Source organism: Pinus tabuliformis, chromosome 6, assembly GCF_031772625.1.
Source record: "Pinus tabuliformis cultivar Carrire ecotype Pingquan chromosome 6, CPIR1, whole genome shotgun sequence".
NCBI lineage: Eukaryota > Viridiplantae > Streptophyta > Pinopsida > Pinales > Pinaceae > Pinus > Pinus tabuliformis.
The window spans coordinates 485,238,233-485,261,529 of record NC_142292.1 but is presented as its reverse complement, the minus strand read 5'-3'; the positions used below and the strand labels follow the sequence as shown (position 1 = coordinate 485,261,529).

Below are 23,297 nucleotides of genomic sequence, written 5' to 3'. Positions count from 1 at the left end.
GGGTGATAATATATATATGTAATGTGATTTGTGAAAGTGCCGATAGCCGATTGCGATGAGGTTAAAACCTCGGGGATTGTGCAGAGTTAATACGGGAAGCGGTAAAAGGTATGGTTTGTAGTTAATTCCTTTGTTAAATGTTTTTAAAAGGATGAGCGCCGAATGAAGGTTTTTTATGTGTTAAACATATATTAACCGTGTTATGAGAGGGAAGTTTATGTATAAGCGACTGATGGTTAGTTTAAAGGCTATGAAGGGTTTTATCATCCCGATAGAAGGAATCAGAAGGAAGGACTTAATACAGTCTTATATAAAGGCTTGAGAGTTTTTTAATAGTCCCGATAAGGGAGATTTGAGGAGGACTCCATTAAAAGGGAGTAATGAATGTTTTAAAGGGTTGATAAAGTCCTGATAGAGGTAAAGGCGGGGTGATTGAGTTCTGAAACAATGGAACTGTAAAAAGGGGGCTTGAACCATCTTTGGATTTGAAGTTTTGACCTAGTGAGAAAAAAAAAATCCTGTGAAATGTATTTATGCATGAGTAGGCATACTGTGGGTATGTGCAGGGAAAACCCTGCATCACCCTGTTAGGACAACCTCTCTTCAAATTCTCATATTCCTAACATCCATAACATTGGATCTTAGATAAGTCTTTCTTCTACTTAGAGGAAGAAGATCCCTTTGCTGACTTCTTGTGTTGAGGTCCAAACTTCTTCTTTCCTTTGTTCTTGAAACGAGATGCAAGTGCTTGAAATTCCTCATCTTGACTATCTATAGTCATCAATATTGCTTCTTCTTGAGCAAATGATGTCCATATTTGTTAAAATGTAGGAACTTCCTTCCACTGCTTATTCCTACTCCAAAAGCATCACATGATCTAGGAAGACCATTGAGTGTTGTAATCACTACTTCTTGATCAGGAGTGGATTCTCCAATTTATTGGATTTTATCTCTTATTTGAGAAAGCCTTATGAAGTAAGAATCCACAATGTCGTCATTAGTCATCCTTGTATTTCAAATTTCATTCTTCAATCCCGTTGATTGATCAACGTTCTTGATAGCATAGAGATTCATTAGGGCATCATACATCTTCTTTTAGGTATCAAGTTTTGCAATGTAGGGAAACAAATGATCCCTAATGGAGTCCACTATAATTTTCGTAGCATTGATGCCATCTTCCTTTAACTTTGATTTTCTTGCATCATAGTTTGGTTCAATGACCTTTCCTATCATATTGTCCAATGCCTTGCTCTTTGCAAGAAGAATATCTACTCTAATTTTCCAAGCTCTGAAATTAGATGCTCCCTCTAGCTTGTTTTTATAAAACATAGAAGAAGCCATAGAAACTAATCTACAAGAAGGACTTGAATAAGATGCTTTCTAGGGTTTTGTCAAGTTGATCTCAGTGTTCCCTTCTTCCTTCACCAAATCTCTAATCCCATGTTTATTTTCTTAGTGCAATTAGGGTTAACACAACATTTATGAAATTTAGATAATTAGTTTTGATGTAGATCTTATTTTAACTTATTCCAATATATCATTAAGAAATTATACTTTAGAAATTCAACCATAAAGAACAATGGAACAATAGATATCACAACACACAAAGGAAGACAATATTTACCCTGGGAAAGCCCACAAAGGGTAAAAACCTAGCAACCTTTTTCAATATAAAATGTATTCTTGTTCAATGAGAGACACACCTGCACCTATGGTCAAACCTAGCCTTATCCTCTAATTCAAGTCACCCAATTTGATCTTGAACTTTGCTCTGTCTGTCTGACCTAGAATTTTTTCCCTCCTACAATAGTCAGTTGCCTCAAAAATTTTGTCCCTACAAGAGTTGCCCCAATAACCCAAAAATTTCGGCCTCCTACAACAGTTTCCCAATAACCAAAAAATTTCAGCCCTCTGCAACAGTTTCCCCAGAAAAAAATGTGAAACACATAGAGAGAGATACTAATCCACACGTGTGAGTTTCAAGAGAGAGATAAAATAGATATTTCATCCTCCTTCGTACTTCTTTGTCCTTCTTGTCCTTAGCATACTTGCCCAGAAATTGTCTGTGTGAGAATTTGAATGCCTAAATGGAGGAGGTCAAGCCACCTTTATATACTAGTTTTTCTTGTGTGAATGGACATGTCTCTTGTTCGAGGTGGACCTTACTTAGAGGGAAGCCGACTTGTCATTTTCAGAGCCAAAATTTACATTTTAAAAAAAAATCAAATTTTCATCTTTAAAAAATCACAATGGGGATTTGACTCAAAATCAATTTATCTTTTACTCAAGCATTTATAAATATTCTTTAAAATGATAAATACAATTACATCAAGTGACCAAATGTGCATTACGAAGATTGACCATAGTTACGTATTCAACAATTTGGAAGGCACTTTGATGTTATAGGAGTTTAACCGTATCATGTTGATTCTTTGAATTTCGTTTTCTTCCTTCTGACGTAAACAAATCTCGATTTGTAATGAAATTTGAAAACAAAACAGTCCCTTCCACTAGGCCCAACCATAAATATTGGTGTAAGTAAATCAACAACCCTTCAGAGATTAAAATATTTTTAAAAAGCATGGAAACATAAAACTAAAACTGAAAGATCGCCTTCCTACAACGGTGGTTTTTTTTATTTTTCAAGTTTGAGAATGTCATGTTCATGATAATTAATGGAGTTTACTTTAAAATTTTCCACACTTTTCATATGAGAAGCATCAAACATTTCTATCATATTTTTTTTTCATAGAGTTGAGAAACTTTATCATTTCCAATATTTTGATCATTGCACTTGGTAACGTTCTCAAATTTTCTTGTAATTGTGTTCTTATTTTAGGCCAACATTGATTTTTCATAATATTCATTTCTAGGAACTAGGTTCATATTTGATATAAATGGACTCTCTTGCAAATAAATTCATCTTCTACTCCTTTGACATTAGAATTCCTACCATTAGGCTTATTTAGATGAACATGTCCATGATATGTAACCTTTTCTTGAAGAATAAGATTTTTTGAAGTGAGAGGAATCACCTTAGGTTTTTCCATCCATATTCTTCATTTAGGAATTTCTATTGAGCTATCCTTATTGCCCACATAACTTTTAGAGACCTTGCTAGGAGAATTTTTTTTCATTCTGCAACCTCAAAGTTGGTATCCAAAATCAATTCTAGATTGATCCCACCAGAATCCATTCTAATGTTATTTTTCTTATCCGGTTTTGATGTGGCAATCTTACAATTTTCAATGGTATCTAATCCAACTTTTCAGCTAGTTAGTTCATTCTACATTCAGCTAGTCAGTTCATGTCTTTGATTATTTTAGGGTAAAGAAGGTTTCCATTTTGCTATCTTAAATTTAGAACTGGATTCTATTTTTATTAGCTCACTTTCTTCTACAACATCCACATATATATTTCCAAGAGAATGCTTCCATATTGCTTTGACAGTATTCAAGATTCCCTGGATTTTCATTATTGTTTCCTCATAATGAAATTTTTAAAGTGATATTTGATCCAAATAAATTCCTTCCTTTGGCTGCCCTAACCGTGATGTTACAGTTCCTAAAACACTATAAGCAATATTATGAGCAACAAATGTCACTTCTTTAACTTCTACAAATTCTAGTTCTATCACTTGTGATGATGGTAAAAGTGAATATTCCTTCATGAGTGGAAGAGGGAAGAAAATTCTAGGAAAGATATTTTCAAATTTGAATGCTTCTCCACGACTAGTTATAACATTATTTTTATACCCATATTTGCTTCTAAGTGATAAAATAACAGATGGTAATGACTTTTCAACTCCTTCTCCTGCATGAATATGAGCAACAATTTGGTTGAGATTCTGTAAACGGAATGAATATTTCTCAAGAGATTTTAAATGATATCCAATCTTGGAAGCTTCATCATAGTACTCAGTATCATCATACAAAGGACCACCCAAAAACAAACCATTTGATCTTGTTGAAGTTTGAAGAACCAAGTCACCCTTTTTCAAAAGTCCATTGCTACTAGCATTTTGAGAATTTATTTTAATTTCAACACCTAGGATTGTTGGAAGAACTGATCCCTGAATGTACTATCTTGGGAAACTCACAAAAGAAGGAATATTAGGTCAAAACCCATGAATTTTAGCAGCAACATGTTTAATTCTTGGATAAAACAGGACCTTTTTGAATTAATTTTCTCACTAACATTCCTTTTACCTCTAAGAACAAAGGCCAATTCATCTTCAACATTGGCCCAATGAGTGTACTGATAAAAAACAATGTTGCTTACTCCATTAGAACTCAAAACAAGTTTGATTTCATTGATCATATCTATGAATGCGCCCTCCTTTTCCCATATGCATACAATGATGCTTGCATACAACTCATTGCGTCGAGAGGTGCCCTATAGCCTAGTATAGAGTAGATGTGTAGGTGTAATGTAAGTATGTAAACAATTCTAAATGTTGGCTTAATTAAAAAATAAATAAAAAGTGATCAGGGATGAGTGCAAACATTTAAATATTGGCTCAATTAATAATAAAAAGTAAAAGTAATAAAAATAATATAATTCAATTTGTTATATTTTGATTTTGTTATTAACTTGTGAATAGGTTTTGTTAAAATACCATAGGCCAATACTATGGCTTATCAATACTGCATGCCCAATAACCATAACTTATTTCACAACCAAAATATTTTATAACAAGATGACAAGATTCTTAACCATGGATATTCACCCTCACTTTACTGTGGATATTTTTAACTTGTAAAAATTAGGCTTTGTTACAATACCACATGCCCAAAAACATAACTTATTTTACAATCAAAATATTTATAACAATAAGAAAATATTCTTAATCATGGATATTCATCCCCACTTTACCATAGATATTATTAACTTATAAATAGGCTTTGTTACAATACCATGGGCTAATACCATGGTTTATCAATACCACATGCCCAAAAAACGTAACTTATTTCACAATCAAAATATTAATATTTTATAACATTATGACAAGATTCTTAATCATGGATATTCACCCCCACTTTACCATTGATATTATGAACTTGTGAATATGATTTGTTACAATAGGATGGGCTAATACTATGGCTTAAAAATACCACACACCAAAAAATCATAACTTATTTCACAATCAAAATATTTCATAATAATATGACAAGATTCTTAACCACGGATATTCACCCCCACTTTACCATGGATATTATTAACTTGTAAATAGGATTTGTTATAATACCATGGCTTATCAATACCACATTTTTGGCTTGAGGGGCTCAAAATCAAGTTTAGATTTATCTGCACTAACTAACAAAACCCTTTATCACTCACCCTTTCAGCAACAATCTGCGCGCGCAAACTGCAATCTCACCAAGGTGATATTGGGGGATGTTGGAACTAGATTTCCGCATCTAGAAGGATATGGAGTTTGGATCTTGGCTTAGTATGACTCACTTACAGATCTATTACTGTGTTATGCGGTCTTACTTAATATTATATCGAATCTTATCTATTCATACAAAAAGACTCCTTCACAGATCTAAAGCTCTATCTATTGTGCATAAATAAATGGATCTTAACTGTAATTAACTGGAACAACATTCATATACTAATTCTGACCCAAAATTAAACAGTAATTGGATAAATTAAATTAAAGAATGTAAGTACACAAATTTTCCTTCAAAATATTCTTTATTATCTTCAAATCTTCACAATTGCAATCCTTCTTACCCTGCACACAAAGCTGCAGGGCCTGTGCACACAACTGTAAGAGCCTTCCCCTTTGCTATAATATAGAAAGATATTACAATTACAAACCCAAAGTTGTCAAAAAATATCCATCAATTGTTGCCTTTGACTTACTAAGACAACCCTTTATATATCATTCTCTTTTACAATACCATGGTCCGCAAACCATGGGTGGAGCTCAAAAGATACAAATTAATCCCATCCTTTTACAAAATAAGGGGCTTTGACCCACCATAAAGCCCCTATGACTCCTAAAATACTACGTGAAGTGTGTTCTACTCCTAAAAGTGTGGGTTATTTACAAAACTTTAACCTAGGGTGACCCTACCCAACAGGCCCCCAACACAAAGATGTGACTCGTCCCGAGTCACTTAGCTGGTATGTCACAAATCTTTGCTTTGAGATCGTTGTATGCATCCCTCAAATGTTGAAGTGTTTCTGCACACTACGTGGTGGGTTTTCATACTTCCTATACCATTTTTTTTGTCGTCGGCCTTGTTGTCACTAGACCGATGGTTCTTTGCATCTGCTTGATGTTCTTCAGCTTATTGTCCACTGTCTATGAGATCTGAATGGCTTCATCATCCCATGGTTGCATCCGTGCTGAGATGATCTACTCCTTTTTCCGCATCTCATCGATCTGTCCCTACAAAAACTTTCCCTCCTGGAGACGGGAAAATCGTTGCGCAAGTGCTAGGGTCTGCATCATTACTTTGATTTCATCAAACTTTTGTTGCTTGTCACGGATCTCTACATGTATCTTCTGTACATGTGGGTCCTCCTGTAGTGAGGCCCATATCTCCATAGTTTCTTCGAATATCTGGCTATAGTCCTTTACTGTAGTAGCTATATTCTCCAAATCAGCCTTGATATCCGCTTCGCACTGCTCATGAACCTCTGGGGGAGTTGTCAGTTGCAGCCTCGTCTACAACTCTACGATCTGCATTTCCAGTTCAAATTTGACTTTTTCAACTTTCTCCTTTGATTCTTTGACTACAGCTACAAGTTTCTGCAGCCTCTCTTCAGGTGCTGCCTCTATCTGGATCTGGAGCTCTGATAGCTCACTGCAAGCTTTGATGATGGCCTCTTCTAGTTGTTGCATGTGCGCAGCTGCCTCATCACGATCCTTGATGGCCTAATTCTTATCTTCGAACATTTGTCATTTTTGGTCTTTGATTTCTTTAATTACCAATAAGGGCATTGCTCCTAAATCTTTAGTTCATTGATGACTCCCTCATATAACTCGTGCAAGATCTAAATGGGGAGCGATGCAAGATTGATACTCACATTTTTCTATTGTTGTGCACACTCCTAATCTTTGGCGGCCTTGAAATGTAGAGTGACACCTCGTAGTTGCACAACCCAAAGCTTGGATGTGATTACTATTTTTTGTGGGCTACCTACAGTTGTGCTTGATGGTCCCGCACTCACTTGAACCACACTTTCCTGAGCCACACTCACCTAATCCGCGCTTGCCTAACCTGCAACTCCTTGAGGCCCTTTTGGACCTCTGTCAAATATTTTTTATATTGACCTTCAATGTTCCCCCATATGTCCTCTGTCACAGCTCGGACGGTGTCTCCAATCTCGTCGATGTCCCCCTCAGTGAGGACCATCAACTTTGTGCCAGTGGATCTGTCCAAATTTTTCTTCTTTCGCACTCCTCCAGCACTTGATTTGTTCCTTTTAATTATGAATGGGGAATCTACCTCCTTAGTGTCAACAAAAGGTCTTCACCACCCTGATCGTCACCTTCAGTGGCCTATTCCTCCTACCCGACTTCACACTCTGTCATCGACGTAGTGTCGTTCTCGAGCTTGATGGTGACTTTCTTAGCCTCTTTTTGTGTCCCTTCTTGGTTGGCTACTTCTCGGTCCGTGCACTTGAAATATATTTCGATGTTTTACTGGTGCCTACTTGTTCTAGCTCTACTCCTTCAGTGGGTGGAATTATCCAATCACTTGGCCATTTTCTCACCACTTGCGCAATGTCATCATTAGTGACCAAAAATGCCAGCTCGTACCATACCTCCTCCAGGTCCTTCTTGGCGCAGATGTGTACATGGTGAAAGTCTGCCTTAAAATCTAAAATATCTTTCTATTATTCAAATAAAAATAGTGACAGCCTTGGCTTCTGGCTTATCACTGGGCACAAATCCATTTCAAACAAGACCCATAATTATTTTTTCTCTGTAACATGGGTCAGCTCCTTTGAAGCCCATAGCGAGGCATACTTTGCAGCCTCACAGATGTCAAGGTCCACAGTGGGGAACTGTGACTCCTCTAGCATTCTACATGTTTTCAACACTATCAGGAGAAATAACCACGCATAGTGGAATTGCTTCCCCTCTTCTTGTGCCTCCTGGCAGTCATCCAAAAATTCTTGGCACAAATATCCTGCACAATTAAATTGGATGCCCTTGCTACACTACACAACCAATTATATGACTGGCATGGGCACCTCATCCACCTGACACATCCTCATTATTTCCTGGAAAAAATGTGCACGAAAAAGCGCACAACTAGATCATTAATGGAGCTGATAACAAATCCTTGAGACTTCATGATCATATCATAATCCTTCTTCATCTTCTCAACCAGTTGTTTCTCCTGAGAACCATTTGTTGGCTTGAGGGGCTTAGACCCAAGTTCAGAGTTAGCTGCACTAACCAACAAAACCTTTTATCACCATCCCTTTCAAGAACGATCTGCTCACGCAGACTGCAATCTCACCGAGACAATATTGGGGGATGTTGGAACCATGTTTCCGCATCCAAAAGGACATGGAGTGTGGATCTTGTCTTAGTCTGACTCACCTACAAATCTATTACTACGCTACATGATCTTACTTAATATCATACCAAATCTTATCTATTCATACAAAAAGACTCCTTCGCATATCTAAATCTCTATCTACTGTGCATAAATCAATGGATCTTAACTGTAATTAACTAGAACAACATTCATATACTAATTGTGACACAAAAGTAAACATTAATTGCATAAAATAAAGTAAAGAATGTAAGTACACAGATCTTCCTTCAAAATATTCTTTATTATCTTCAAATCTTAACAATTACAATCCCTCTTACCCTATGCACATAGCTACAGGGGCCTACGCACACAGTTGCAGACTTACCAAGGTCTCCGTGCACACAACTTCACAAGCCTTCCACTTCGCTATAACACACAAATATATGACAATTACAGGCCCAAAAACGTCAAAATATATCCATCGATTGTTGCCTTTGACTTACTAAGTGTTATAGACATTTTTGTGCCTTACAGCTCTAAGCATGAAATGTCCATAAACCAAGGGATCCTAAGTCCCTAAAAGTGTTGTTCTGGCCCCTAAAGGAACAAGGTCAACAAATTACAGCTTCTCCCAGAAGTTCTCCACCAAAAATTGCTCAGAATCAGTCAAATCAGGATCATTTCAGCTGCTCCACTAGCTAGTTGCGTTGCATAGCACCCAAGTACACTAGCTAGGTGCGTTGCAACACACCTAAATGCACTACCAGGGTGCGTTGAGCGGGAAATGACAAATGGCAGTGTCATTCCGCGAGGTGGACAGACAATGGAAGCTTCCAGAATCTTCCCCAATGACACTTGCCTCACTGAGTTTGACCAAGGATGAGTAAGAGGCTCTCAGTCTCCAAGTGGAAGCAAGAACTGACAGAGAGAAGCCACTAGTCAAATCATAAGCTGACTCATCCTCTTTGCATACATCTATATATGGATCCCTCATCCCAGAGATCTAGAGGCTGGAATTTTGTACATTGCAGAGAATTGTAGTTGGTTTTGAGATAGATATCAGAGTATTGGTGATTTATGCTTTGTTGGAGGTGAAGAGGGGATTCCTTTGCTGGGGGGCTGATGCTGGATCAGGAATCATCGGTTGTAACTCCTCCTGGACCTTCTTGTTATATCAATAAAACTATTTGAGTTTCTCCTACATGCTTGTGTATCAATGATGTTTGTTATATTTGCATGTTTAGCTTAAATCTGATCCTAAGCTATTTATGAATATAAATCCATGTCTTTGTGTAGTTTTCTTCTTCTGTGATCTTGCAAGAACTTGGTGAAGCTGGGAAAGTAAGGGAGTAGGTAGCCGGAAGCTGTCAAAGAGGAGAGGGATTGGATCAAAGGACTAGCACAAGACACAGGTTGGTTCATCCTATTCCTCTTCGTTTATAGTTCATAAAGAAGAATACAAAAGTAGTTTTCTCTGTTTGTTTCTAAGGTACTGTCACACCTTAGTGGGATAGGGTCGTTCTGAATAGACACTTTTCCCGTTAACAAAATGGCGACTCCACTAGGGATCCTGTCTAGTTAGTTTGTTTGTGTTTCTCTTGTTGTTTGTTTCATAAACATAGAAGTAGCAATCGAACTGCATTTGCCATTATCAAATGCAAAGTAGACATCTGCTACTTCAATCCATTCACTGGATCTGTTTATGATTTGAACAGCTGATTCACAAATGATCTGATTACCCTTTGTGATAGCTCTTAGACCTCCTTTAAATCAACCCTCTGATTGTGCATTACTGATTGCTTTTACTCGGCCAAAAACCATAGATTAAACTGCAAACCGTGACTCAGAACCCGGATAGAATTCTCGTTTCTGCCCCAGCGCAGGCTCTGTGAAGAGATTCTGCATTTCAACGCAGTTCCCGAGAGGGCTACCTGCACTGCAATCCAGTTTCTCTGTGTAACAGGTGCGCTGATTAGCCTAGCCCTGTGCAGCTGAGGTTCTTTGCTTCATTTTTCAGTTTTGTCTCTGATTTTTGCAGCCTGTGATCAGTGTGTGTTTGTTTAAAAACCCCTTTTCTTTGCCTTAATTCCGCCTCCTTTGTACAAAAAGATTGTAGATGTTCTTTGTGTGTTTGTTACATCATTTACAGTTTTCCATTGAAAAAGTAGAATAGTCATACTGTCCTCCTTTGATTTAGATCTGTCGTAAGTGTCGATTTTGATCTTAGGAGAAACTTTATTTGTTGTTGACAGTCGATTATGCTTTTACTTTTGCCTTTGGTTTGAATTTGTGACTTTCTAGTGTCGAAACGAGTATTTATTTCAAAATCATAAAGTGTCGTAATCATCTCTACCTTTTGATTTCGAAAAGAAGCTTGTTTGTGTTTGTCATTTGAAAGCAAATTCAGATTTGTACATCAACTTTCTTTTTAGGCATCAATATTAAGAAAGTGAAAACAAATACATGCACATGTGCATTTGCATTTTGATAATCTGTTTGGCTTGATTTAGGAAAAGTGCATTTACAGTGTGCTCTTTCCTCTTTAAGAAAAGATTGTGTCTTTCTTTTCCCCTTGTAGCTAGGATTTTCATTGCTGAAAAGAGATAAAAGTTTGCTTATCATCTTTAGATTGCATTTTAGGATTTACATTTACATCTCATGGTGATCCAAAAAGGCAAACTTCTAAGAAAGATCAACTTAAAATAAATTGAATGAATCTAACAACGCATTGGAACTTAACGCACAACATTTAGAGGTCTAGGCTAGAGACGTATTCCGGCATCGTAAAGCCTGGTAACTGTTGTCCTCACTGATGGTTGGGTGATTCCTCCACTTTGAGATGATAAGTGCCAGTACGGACTTGTGCTCCCACGTACCGTCGACTATATATTGGCAGACCCCTATAGGCTTAAAACCTTTTATCCATAGGAAGCCGTTTCGGCCGCCCTACTGATCGCAATGCACGGAACACAGCATTCGGGAAGATTGACTTCCGTACCGTAAAAAGTATTCTGCAGTTTTGCGATTGGTTTGGTACTCCCTCTACCTAGATCTCCAGAGCAGTCCCTTTCGTTCCTTTTCAGACTCCTTAACGGAAAAGGTCCATCTGAGCACTTGTCACTTCAGGCTCATTAAAAATCGAAGGAGACTAGAGTCATCTTTTGTTTTTTCTCGACTCTTAAAAACTGAAAAAACAAGTTGTGTCAAAAGCGTCTAAAATTCATTTAATTCGGAAACATACTTCCCCTTTTTATTTTAGTTGATCGAGTAATCCGCAATCGTGGAAGAAATTCAATTGAAACCCCGTCGTTTGCGGAGGCTTACGAGTCAACCGTCTTTGTCTCCGGAATCAAAACCAGTACGGACAAAGCGAACTCGTTTAACCAGTTCAAAATCTCCTATTAAAGTTAGAACAAGTGTTCCAACGACATTAGAGATTCTGGTTACTCCAAACATTTCTGGAATCCCTGCCTCTACAGAAGAAGTTCAACAGCCACAGAAGGACAGTGATACTGATCCTAGTCTGAGAGTAAACACTTGTGTTACCGAACCAGTTCCATTTACAACCGGTTCGGAGAGTCTTTCTCTTCAAACATCTGTCACTGTCGATTCCACCCCTTCTTCGGCACCAGAAATATTTTACGGACCTGACGGTCTTCCCCTTCCACCTGGTCTGATTGCAATTGAAGAGATTGTAGAAGATCCTCAAACAAGTACTCCAATGCACTTTGGAGTCGGGGTCACTCTATATCCTTCTTCATCAGAAGTTAGTCTACCACCAGCGGAAGTTCCTGTAGAATCGCTAGGTAATCTTTTGGATAGACTCCAAATGTCTGAACAACCGTCAACATCTAGGACTGTGTCGTCTAACACAGCGACAGCAGAACTCCCTGCCGTCACTCCGACAATGTTCGCCGGCATACCATCTGTCCCAACTAGCTCTCAACTGCTAGAAGGAGCCCACTTAGGGGCTATTTCGACAGTCTGGTCCGTTCTTGTTTGTTCATCCGGAATAATATCCGGAAACTCTTGTGTTGAGTCTCAACAAATTGATCCATTTGGAGGTCAATTTGGGCGGTCTGGTCCCCAAGGGCAAACAATCCCCTTGAGTTCTGGATTATCACTGTATGGGGGGCAGTATGCCCTTTCATTATCCCCTCCGGCAGGATATCCATACGGGAGTTCATAGCAATATTTAGGTTATACTGGAATTACCTCAAGTGGTTGGGTACCTATACTACCTCAACAACCAAGGGTTGTGTATTCGATGCAACAATGTGTACCTGTGTCGAATATCCCGACTACACCAGCTATTGTGATGGTGTCACAAGTTCAAACGCTGCCTGTTGTATGCCAACCTCAGATTTCTCAGGTTGTAATGCAACAGCCCCTTGACCCTGTGAGTCAACCACAATCGCCAACTGGTGGGGTGACACAGGTCTAGACGGGTACAATTACCCCACACCTTTGGTCCAACGGTTAGTATAGCGCAACAGCACATGGCTTCTCAACCATGGCTGGTGCAATACCAACAACCACAATTCCAACAAGTATACCAAGGTTCTGAGCAGCAAATCTTTGCGAACAGTGGACAGCCGTACATTCAAAACGGTCAAAATCAACCATTTTACAATGGTCATGTCCACCAACCTTATCAGTCATACCAGCATCAAATGCATTATGCTGGCATGAAAAGACCAACTGCTCAGGCAATCCCATCTTACCCTGGGTATGCTTCAAATAATATGAATCAGCAGTTACCATTCGTGGCAACTTTAGAGTTACCTGATTTAAACCGGTTAACAAACTATCCAATTGCTTACGCCCCTTGGTGGCCAGCAATTCCCCATAAACTCCCATCAGATATTCCTAAATTTAATGGAAATCCGAGTGAAGATCCATCGAATCACGTGATGACATTTCATCTATGGTGTTCATCAAACACCCTAAATGATGATTCGATAAGGCTTCGCCTCTTTCAGAGGACGTTAACGGGTCCAGCGGCAAAATGGTACATTGATTGCCTAGAGCTTCGTTCGACAACTTCAGTACCTTAGCCATAACCTTTTTAACCCATTTTCAATTACCGATAAGGTATGAAATAGGAATAGAACTCCTTACCAACTTCAAACAGACAACGGCCACTCACATATCTGATCATATACATGAGTGGCGACGTCGTCGTAGGATGGTAAAAATGTACGTTCCTGGTCAGCTATTAGCTGAATGGTTTATCAAGTCATTATTACCTTCCATCACGGAAGATGTGGCAAAGGGGGGAGTCGTAATGGAAGAGCAAGTTATCGCTCGTGCACAATATCTAGACTTGATTTATACTCAGTCCGGCACGCTCTACGACAAAATACCTGACGCACCTAGACCGGAATTCTCGATTCCTCCTCCTCCTAAATTGAACAATGACTCTCATGCCGGTGATGGCGTGATTGGCACAACAGACACGAAATCGACAAAGGCTACATCCAAGAAGGCCCGTAAGATTTCAGATCAAAATGCAAAAGATAAACTTCTTGCTTCGGAAGTAAATGTCGTATCAACAGATAAGGGCAAAGAAACCAAACAACCAGGAAGCAAGAAGAAGGGCAAAGGGAAGAAGAAGAAACAGGATGAATTATCACCTAAAAAATCTTCTTCAAACCCTCCTGGAAATAGGAAACCCCCTGCAGGGTGTCACATATGTGATCAGGATCATTGGACGAAAGAATGTCCATACAAAGCTGAGCTTAAGAGATTCTTTAAAATTTCGAAAACCTCAGCAGTGCTAACTGATCCGTTTCCAAATCCAGGAGCAAATCTGGTTGAAAGTGGAAATGCTTCCCCGTCTCAAGTGCTAATGTTGTCGATTTCAAAACAGCAGAATGATGCTTTGATTTCGACAAGGAACAAAGATTACGGGAATCTGCAGCTGTCGAACAACAAGGATAAAGATCAACCAAGTAGTTCGACAACAACTTCGACAGAAGTTGTACCACCCACCATTCCTGAATTGACAATAAAACCGCCGAAGGGAGTAGTACACAAGTCGACATTTAATCCCCGCGCTAGAGCGACGCAGCATTATAACATAGTGGAAGATTTGGCCCAATCGCCATCCGCTATGTCGACTCTTGAAGTACTACAAAATTGCCCATCCCAAAGGCAGGCTTTATTATCGGCCATTGGTGGGATTGATCCTAAGGATTCCAATCTTGTATCCTTCGACCACAAAGGATACGATCCTCAGTTACCAGCTCAACTAGCTTTCCTTGTTCAAGTGAAAGCCCTCAACAAAACTGTTCATCGAACAATTATTGATGAGGGGGAATCTACATGTATTATGTCGATGAGTTGCTGGAAAACTTTAGGATCTCCAACCTTGTCGCGGTTAGCGACGACATTAAAAGCATTCGACGGAAGGACATATACCCCATATGGTATCCTAAATAACTTGAAAGTTGAACTAGGGGGAAAAACGGTAGAAATAGATGTTGAAGTCATTGATGGGAATCTTGATTACAACATCCTACTAGGAAGACCATGGATATATGCCATGGCAGCTGTTGTGTCAACCTATTTTAGAAATATTGCATTTCCCTTTCAAGGAGGGATTACAATCGTCGATCAACAAAACTTCCTCCCCAATGGTTCTCAAGTTACAGGAAGCATTCCCATGATCCATGGAAGCCCCCATTCGCTTCAGAATATCAGAGTAGGCCTACTAAAAGATCCTATACTAATGGGAACTTTCGCTCTTCCACCTCCAATCAATCTGGCGGAAGTAGCGTCGATAGGAACCTGCAATATGATATCTTCCACAAAGATCTTAGAAAACGATATCAACATGGATCATGCAATGGTTTTTCCCCCAAGCCCAATAGAAATATTATAGCAATCAATGTTTCTAGCATGGGAGGCAAACCCAAATCAACGCTCATCAAGCGTTTGGATAGATAGGTCTAGAGAATATGGCACTCCTTCAGATCCTTGGTCGCAAGTGCATGTCACCGACGAAGGAATTCTCCAAGCTATGGTAATTGAAGGAGCACCATGGAATGATTCCCACCATCGTTCCCTTCTTCCAGATTGTGAAGAAGAGACTCAAAATGACTGCTATCATCCCTCAGTCTTTGATTTTCTTTCAAATACTGTAAATACGGTGGATTCCGAGCGAAACTTATCCAACATTGAAGAGACTATAGCCATAAATATCTCGACTAAAACAGATGTTGTAGAGAATATTTATGTTGGCAAATGTTGTTCTCCTTCAGAACTGGAAATATATAACGCTCTTTTTCGCGAATTCAGAGATGTCTTTACTTGGTCATACAGTGAAATGCCAAGCATCGACTCGAGTATCGTTGAACACGAAATTAAGATGTATCCAGATGTCAAACCGGTACGACAACGGCTAAGGCAGGTGCACCCCAAGAAAGCCGCTGCCATTAAGGCAGAAGTTGAAAAACTTCTCCATGCTGGTTTCATCTACCCGGTTCCTCTAACAGATTGGGTATCGAATATTGTCCCTGTTATGAAGAAACAGGGGACAATTAGAGTGTGTGTCGATTATAGGGATGTAAATCAAGCTTGTCCAAAAGACAACTACCCTACACCCTTCATCGACCAGATAATTGATGAATGCGCCGGATGCGAAATCTTTTCATTCATGGATGGATTCTCCGGGTATAATCAAATAAATATCCGCCCACAGGACCAGTCAAAGACTGCATTCATTTGTCCGTGGGGCACATTCGCGTATCGAAAATTACCCTTTGGTTTAAAGAACGCAGGGGCGACGTTTCAGAGGGCAATTAATTATGCCTTCCATGACATCAAAAACATCGTTCGACCATACCTCGATGACCTTCCGGCTCATTCGCGAATGCGAACTGCTCATCCGCAGCATTTAAGAGCGATATTTCTACGTTGCTGACACTACAAGATATGACTCAATCCACACAAATGTGTATTTTGCGTCAGTTCTGGTCGTTTACTTGGCTTTGTAGTCTCCAAGGATGGGATTCGTCTCGACCCGTGCAAGGTCCAGGCAATCATAAATTTGCCTCCACCTTCAACTTTGCTTCAGATTCAGAAACTCCAAGGGAAAGCAAACTTTCTGAGGAGGTTCATTCCAAATTATGCCAAACTTGCTAAAGGTTATACACGTCTTTTGAAAAAGGAGGTACCCTTTGTCTAGGATCAGGTTGCACAAGCTTCCTTTGATGCTTTAAAAGATTCCCTAATGAAAGCATCATTAATGTACGCCCCCGATTATCAAAGAGATTTTAACCTGTATCTGGCTGCAGCAGATACGACCATCGCAATGGTTTTAGTTCAAGAAGTCGATGGAATTGAACATCCTATATATTATTTAAGTAAGAACTTAAATGATACAGAAAGCAAATATTCTTATGTTGAAAAACTAGCGCTTGCAGCTGTTCAAGCGATACAAAGATTTCAACACTATGTCCTCTTTTGGAAAACTACCATTCTGTCAGATTGCAACCCCATGACTTATATATTGTCGCGACAGTTGCTGGGGGGAAAATATTCGAAATGGATAGCGATCCTTCAAGAGTTTGATCTGGAATTTGTAAAATCCAAGTCAAAGAAAGCTCTAGTTTTTGCAGAACTATTATGCGATCTCCCATCGTCGTCCAACGATGAAACATCCGAAGAATCAATCATGGATGAAAATTTGTTTCTGATATCTACAAGAAATGAGTGGTATGGAGATATAATAATTTATCTCCAAACCCAAAAATTTAGGCCAAACACCTCACACTCTAAACAAAAACGAATTCGATACCAAGCAAAAGACTACATGATCGTCAGTGATACACTTTACCGTCGTGGTATCGATACAGTTCTGAGAAGGTGCCTCACCCATGAGGAGGCCGAAAAAGCCCTGAATGAGTGTTATTCAGGCGCCTGTGGGGGGCATCAATCTGGATATGCTACAGCACAAAAAATATTGCGAGAAGGATACTTCTGGCCAACAATGTTCAAAGATTGCATAACCGCAGTCAGAAGTTGCCATGCTTGTCAAATTTTGATAGCAAAACCAGAAGACCACCCACACCTCTACAGCCAATAGTTGTTGTTGGGCCGTTCGCCAAATGTGGCATCGATTTCATGACATGTAACCCGACCTCGACTGGGGGGCATGGGTATATCATAGTCGCAGTTGACTATTTTTCCAAATGGGCCAAGGCGATGCCTACATTAGATAATACTGGTGAAACAGCTGCCCTTTTCTTTTTCAATCATGTAGTCGCCAGATTCGGCGTACCACAGGCTATAGTCACAGATCATGGATCGCATTTTCGCAATCACATGATGGTCGAATTAGTTGCCAAACTAGGGTTGTCTCACGACAGCTCTACTCCATACTATCCGCAAGCCAACGGACAAGTTGAAGCGATCAACAAGGTCCTGAAGCGCATGTTGCAAAGGATGATCGGAGTTCACAAAAGAAGGTGGCACCTAATCCTGTACTCAGCCTTGTAGGCTTACCGAACATCGGTAAGGAATGCAACCGGGTTCACACCCTTCCAACTAGTATATGGCCTGGAAGCAGTCTTACCAGTCCAGTGTGAAATCTCGTCTCTCAAACTCGCAATTGATCTCCTCCCCGGAACTTCAGAAGAAGAGGCTCGCTTCTTGGAATTAATCCAATTGGATGAAACCCGTCGTGATGCCGCTTTGGCTAACGAAGCCCATAAGAAACGAGTCAAGGCACAGTTCGACAAAAATGTCAAACCCCGTGTCTTCTCGGAAGGTGACTTGGTCTTGCTTTACGACCAAGAATCTGATAAATTGGGAGCAGGTAAATTTAAGTCTTTATGGATGGGCCCCTATATTGTTAAACGAGTGTTAGCAAAAGCAGCCTACGAGTTAATGGATTATGACGGAATTCCACTGGCGCAACCTCGTAATGGGTTGTACCTCAAGCGTTACTATGCTTAAATAGTAGCCAATATGCTTTTGTTATATTTTTGTTTTCGCTAAAGTGTTTGTTTTGGTCGAGTAATCCACCTTTTTACATTTATTGCAGATGTCAAACCCTTCGGAGCCATGTGTTGGATATGCCGACGGAGCGAGTCATAGTTCACGGAACCTGTCCTCCGCAGCTTGGGCCATTTTTGATCCAAGCGGCAAGTTAGTAAGTTTCAGAGGTGTATGTATTGGTCAATCAACGAATAACATCACTGAGTATAGCGCGTTGATAGAACTTCTCTCTGATGCCATCACCCATGGTATACACCGACTAATTGTCAGGCTAGACTCACAACTCGTAATACTACAACTCAATGGTATATATTCCGTCCGAAACCCAGCTATTTATCGCATGTTCCTAAGGGTTAAGATTTTGGAAAGACAATTTGATCTTATTCAATACCAACATATTTCCAGAAATTTAAACACATTAACTGACTCATTAGCAAACTATGTGTTAGATAGACATTTGCAACATTTATAAAAAGAAACACATCATCAATGTTTTACATGTGGATCATATAGCTCAACCAAAATAAAACCCCGAAAATCAAAAATATATATAGTTGTTTATGGTTTACATGTAATGTTCTGTAACCAAGACAAAATCGGTCACATGACCCAAAAACTCAAAATGCTAGGGAGCACCCTAGTCTAATGATGCTCGTGATAGCAAGTCACAGCCTGTGCGATCATGCGTAAGAGACGGGTCCATCGTCTAGGCACACCAGTAATATGCCGCTGTAACTGCAAAGGTAGCTCGTCGATCCTCACATCTGGAATACCGAAAGTAAGGCTCTCAACCTGCTCCTGCACAGCTGTGAGAGTCTCGGCCACATCGAGGTCACGAAGAATAACTCTCCCGGCGGCCTCTCCTGCGGGGCAACAGCTGGTACTCTCAGGCGAACTACTGGACGAACAGGACCAACATCTGCATGTACACATGAGTTTGATTAAAGTCTTGATAGAATAAAGCACAAGGACATTATAAACAAAAACAGTAAACAGCGATATGGTCAGAGATTTTACCAATAGCACCCCACTACTCGCCATCCGGCAGTACTAAATCTGGATCACCCCGGAAGTCCATGCCAGCATGGATACTCGGCATAAACCATCTCCTAACGATCAAACGACCTGAAGAAGGTATCAGAAAACGAAATCTGAGACTGGCCAGCATGCCTAGACATATGGTCAACCCATCTCTGCATACGTGGTTCAGTAGGAGAAGGTAAGTCGAGTGCAATGTACTGCGGCTGCATCAGTGGTATCTTCTCCAAGGCAAAGGCGGTCAAAATAGAACCGAACCCAAAGTTCTTCAACCTCCCGTTCTTTATCTTGGTCAACTGATCTTTCATCACAAGAAGTACTGCGTCGCACCAGTTGAATACCTTCGGTTGGAGGCATTCCGAGGCATGCTGCATATAGGATCTGTTGGCTACATGAAGAGACGCACTACCAGCCATCCTACCAAAAGTAAACAGGATAGTCCTAAGGGACCTGTCAGTGACATCACGGATGATGATCTTGCCGTCTTTACTCGGCTGAGATCCTTCCCTACAATACTGGCGGACATAATCTCTCACAGAGTCACCTCCTCGGGCCGAACCTGACAAAGAGATGGGGGCACCCCGCCTCGACAAGCCAGTCAAGAAATAGATGTCTACTGCGGTCAAGGGGATAGATTTGCCCCTAATCTGGAAAACTTGATTGATAGGATCCCAAGCATCAAGCAAATACTGCAGTAAATTAATCTGTTGTCTCATGTTAGAAATGCGGAAGAACTTCAGCAAGACACAATTCTGCAGCGCGTTCACTGTAACTGGATCATGTAGGGCAATCATGTCCTCTTCTTCATGTTCTCGTTCTCGCCATGTAAGGGTCATCTTGCTCCGAGATCTCTGGAAAAACAAACAAGAGAGGAGTTAGACCCTGATTTTGATGAGAAACAGGCAAAAATTCCATCAAAAACTGTGCAACAAATTCCCTTTCTGCGCCCAACGCACCTGCAGCAGTGTTCCAACTGCAGTGAATGTCAAACTGCCTTCATACAGGCCAACATTTAGCGCAGGTTTCGATGTACTAAGGGTGCGTTGATGGCAGAACGAACCCCTCAAACCCTAGGGGCTCAGAAAAGTAGGGAATGAAGCACAGAATGCAAAAAGGAAACCATTAAATGAAAGAGCTCGGGTTTAGCTCCTACCTGGTCCAGACGGCACCGAGAATCGTCCACAGAATCTCTCGAAATCAGCTGATGAAAATCGAGGGGGAAAAGGCACCTCCAAAGCTCCAACAAACCAAGTTCAAATGAAATGGTAAAATGAGAGGTAAAAAACACTTTTTGATTGCTTTTACGTAGTTCAAAGTAAAATATTAGCATTTTAATCTCATTTTCAATCAAATATTGTTCACTTCTAACTAGTTTGATGAAGCAGTTGAAAATACAGTACTATCTTTGGAAGGACGAAGCTATTTATGGTAAAAATCAAAACAAGACCATCTAATCGAGCAGTTTTAGCACATAGTTCAAGCTCGTTAAAAAATAAACATAAGACATGAGCAAATGTTTCCACCCGCGTTTAAGCTCGCTAAAAAATGAACTATTCCCCGGTAAATAACCACCGTGAATGAAGCATTTCAGCCATTAAAGCCTTGGTCATGTTTGCACCGTCACCTCCACTTTTCCATTGGCCGATCATTCACATCCATTTGATTGTTTACCCATTTTGAGGAACAGCTGCGAAGAGTGATTTCACTAGCCATCCTCGTGACACTGCCGTGATTGGAAAATTCCAACCCTTACCTGGAATCAGCTGCTACCCGTTTCATCACTCGCTCCTCAAAAAATGAGTCTTCTTTAAGCTCTTTTCAACTGACTCGTAAAATATGAAAAGATTGTCGAGTTTTGACCTTCCAGCTCGTTAAAGCGACCGGAAGTGCTATCCCTCCTCTAGATTTTAATCTTTTTGGACCTGAGGGATTATTGCACAAAAAGATCGAGCGCTTGTTTTGTTCGGCTCATTAAAACTATCGAAAATTCATCCCTTCTGTATTGTTTTATACTTTTTCGAACTTAAGGGATTAGATGACGAAAAAGGAATTTTGGAGTTACCTTTACATACCTTTTCAGACTCTCTAAAAATGAAAAGGACCGAGTTATCTTTGTCGTTAAACTCGTTAAAAAGATTAATAGCAACAAACTTGTCTTTAGACGAGAACGAGTTTCACTATCGCTAGGCTCGTTAAAACATAGCAATGGGTTTGCCCGAAGGGAAAATTATAGAACAAGCATATGTTATCCTCCTCAAGCTTGAAAAAAATAAAGAGGTACTGGTCAGAAATGACTGGGGAAAAATTGGGAAGAAACTCAAAGAATCTTTATTGGTAGCAAGTCGCTCTTGAACATGACACTTCCACTCTGTGCCTGAGTCGGGTTGGGTTGTTTCATTCACCGGTCACATCACCATGGTCACGCCATACCATCCACATTTGGGGTAAATGCTACCAATCCATCACATAAGTGTCGCCAACATGTTCAAGAGAAGTCATCCAGAGAAGTCATCCATGTCCCATCCACTACCATACATTAGACTTCATTCTTTCATGACTGCCATCCTGAACCATATATCATCAGATCGTTTTCACCTCCATCAAAATCATTTGCTCCGTTCCATGTCATTGATGTGGGATTCATCAAGGCCCTCCTTTGACGGATCGCTTCTTGTCGACATCAGCTCATTATCCAAGAAGTTGATCTAGGAACACCCCATCCAGTACTTTGAAGCTTGCATGCCTCAATGGCAAGTTTCTCACTTCCGGCGACAGGTATACATCAATGACCTTCGACCGAAAGATTTTGCGTGGTGTTCAACGCCAAGTCCTTTATTCACACCACGTGAATTGTACTGCAGTACCTTGAGGGTCATCATCATTATCGGTGATTCCTCTCGCGCTTGTTAACAGTTTACATCATTGACTGGTAGTCAAGCGATGTCTTTCCATGTTCGACTTCAAAACATTTCTCACATGGATCGACTTGTACTTCGAGTGAAGATCGGATGAGATTGAAGACCCCAGATCTAGTTTCATCCATCCGGGCTGCGATATATATTCAGGAAAATAAAGACATTGAAATGTACAGCATTGCAGCACAGATAATCATCCTACCAAAAGGATGATGGCTCTATCAGAATCATCAGTGTACCATCAAACGATTGTCTGTCCTATGTACATGAAAATGAATTTATAAAGCTGAGCATGGGAATGCCCGCCTCAGCTAGATCATGAAAACAGTATGAAGATAATGTATTGTATTGTATCTTATTACAGGTCTCCTCCCAGCATTGAAAGAACTTCGGATCCTCCTAATAAAGCATTTCACCCGATAAACGGCCTCATACTTTAGGGGGCAACTATTATAGACATTTTTGTGCCTTAGAGCTCTAAGCATGAAATGTCCATAAACCAAGGGATCCTAAGTCCCTAAAAGTGTTGTTCCGGCCCCTAAAGGAACAAGGTCAACAAATTACAGCTTCTCCCAGAAGTTCTCCACCAGAAACTGCTCAGAATCAGTCAAATCAGGATCATTTCAGCTGCTCCACTAGCTAGCTGCGTTGCATAGCACCCAAGTACACTATCTAAGTGCGTTGCAACGGACCTAAATGCACTACCAGGGTGCGTTGAGCGGGAAATGACAAATGGCAGTGTCATTCCGCGAGGTGGACAGACAATGGAAGCTTCCAGAATCTTCCCCAATGACACTTGCCTCACTGAGTTCGACCAAGGATGAGTAAG

General features: G+C 40.1%; 1 pseudogene; it reads right to left on the bottom strand.

Moving 5' to 3' along the window:
* Nucleotides 1-3,322: 3,322 nt before the first annotated feature.
* Nucleotides 3,323-23,297, bottom strand: part of LOC149259404 (uncharacterized) — an 84,451-nt pseudogene continuing 64,476 nt past the window's right edge.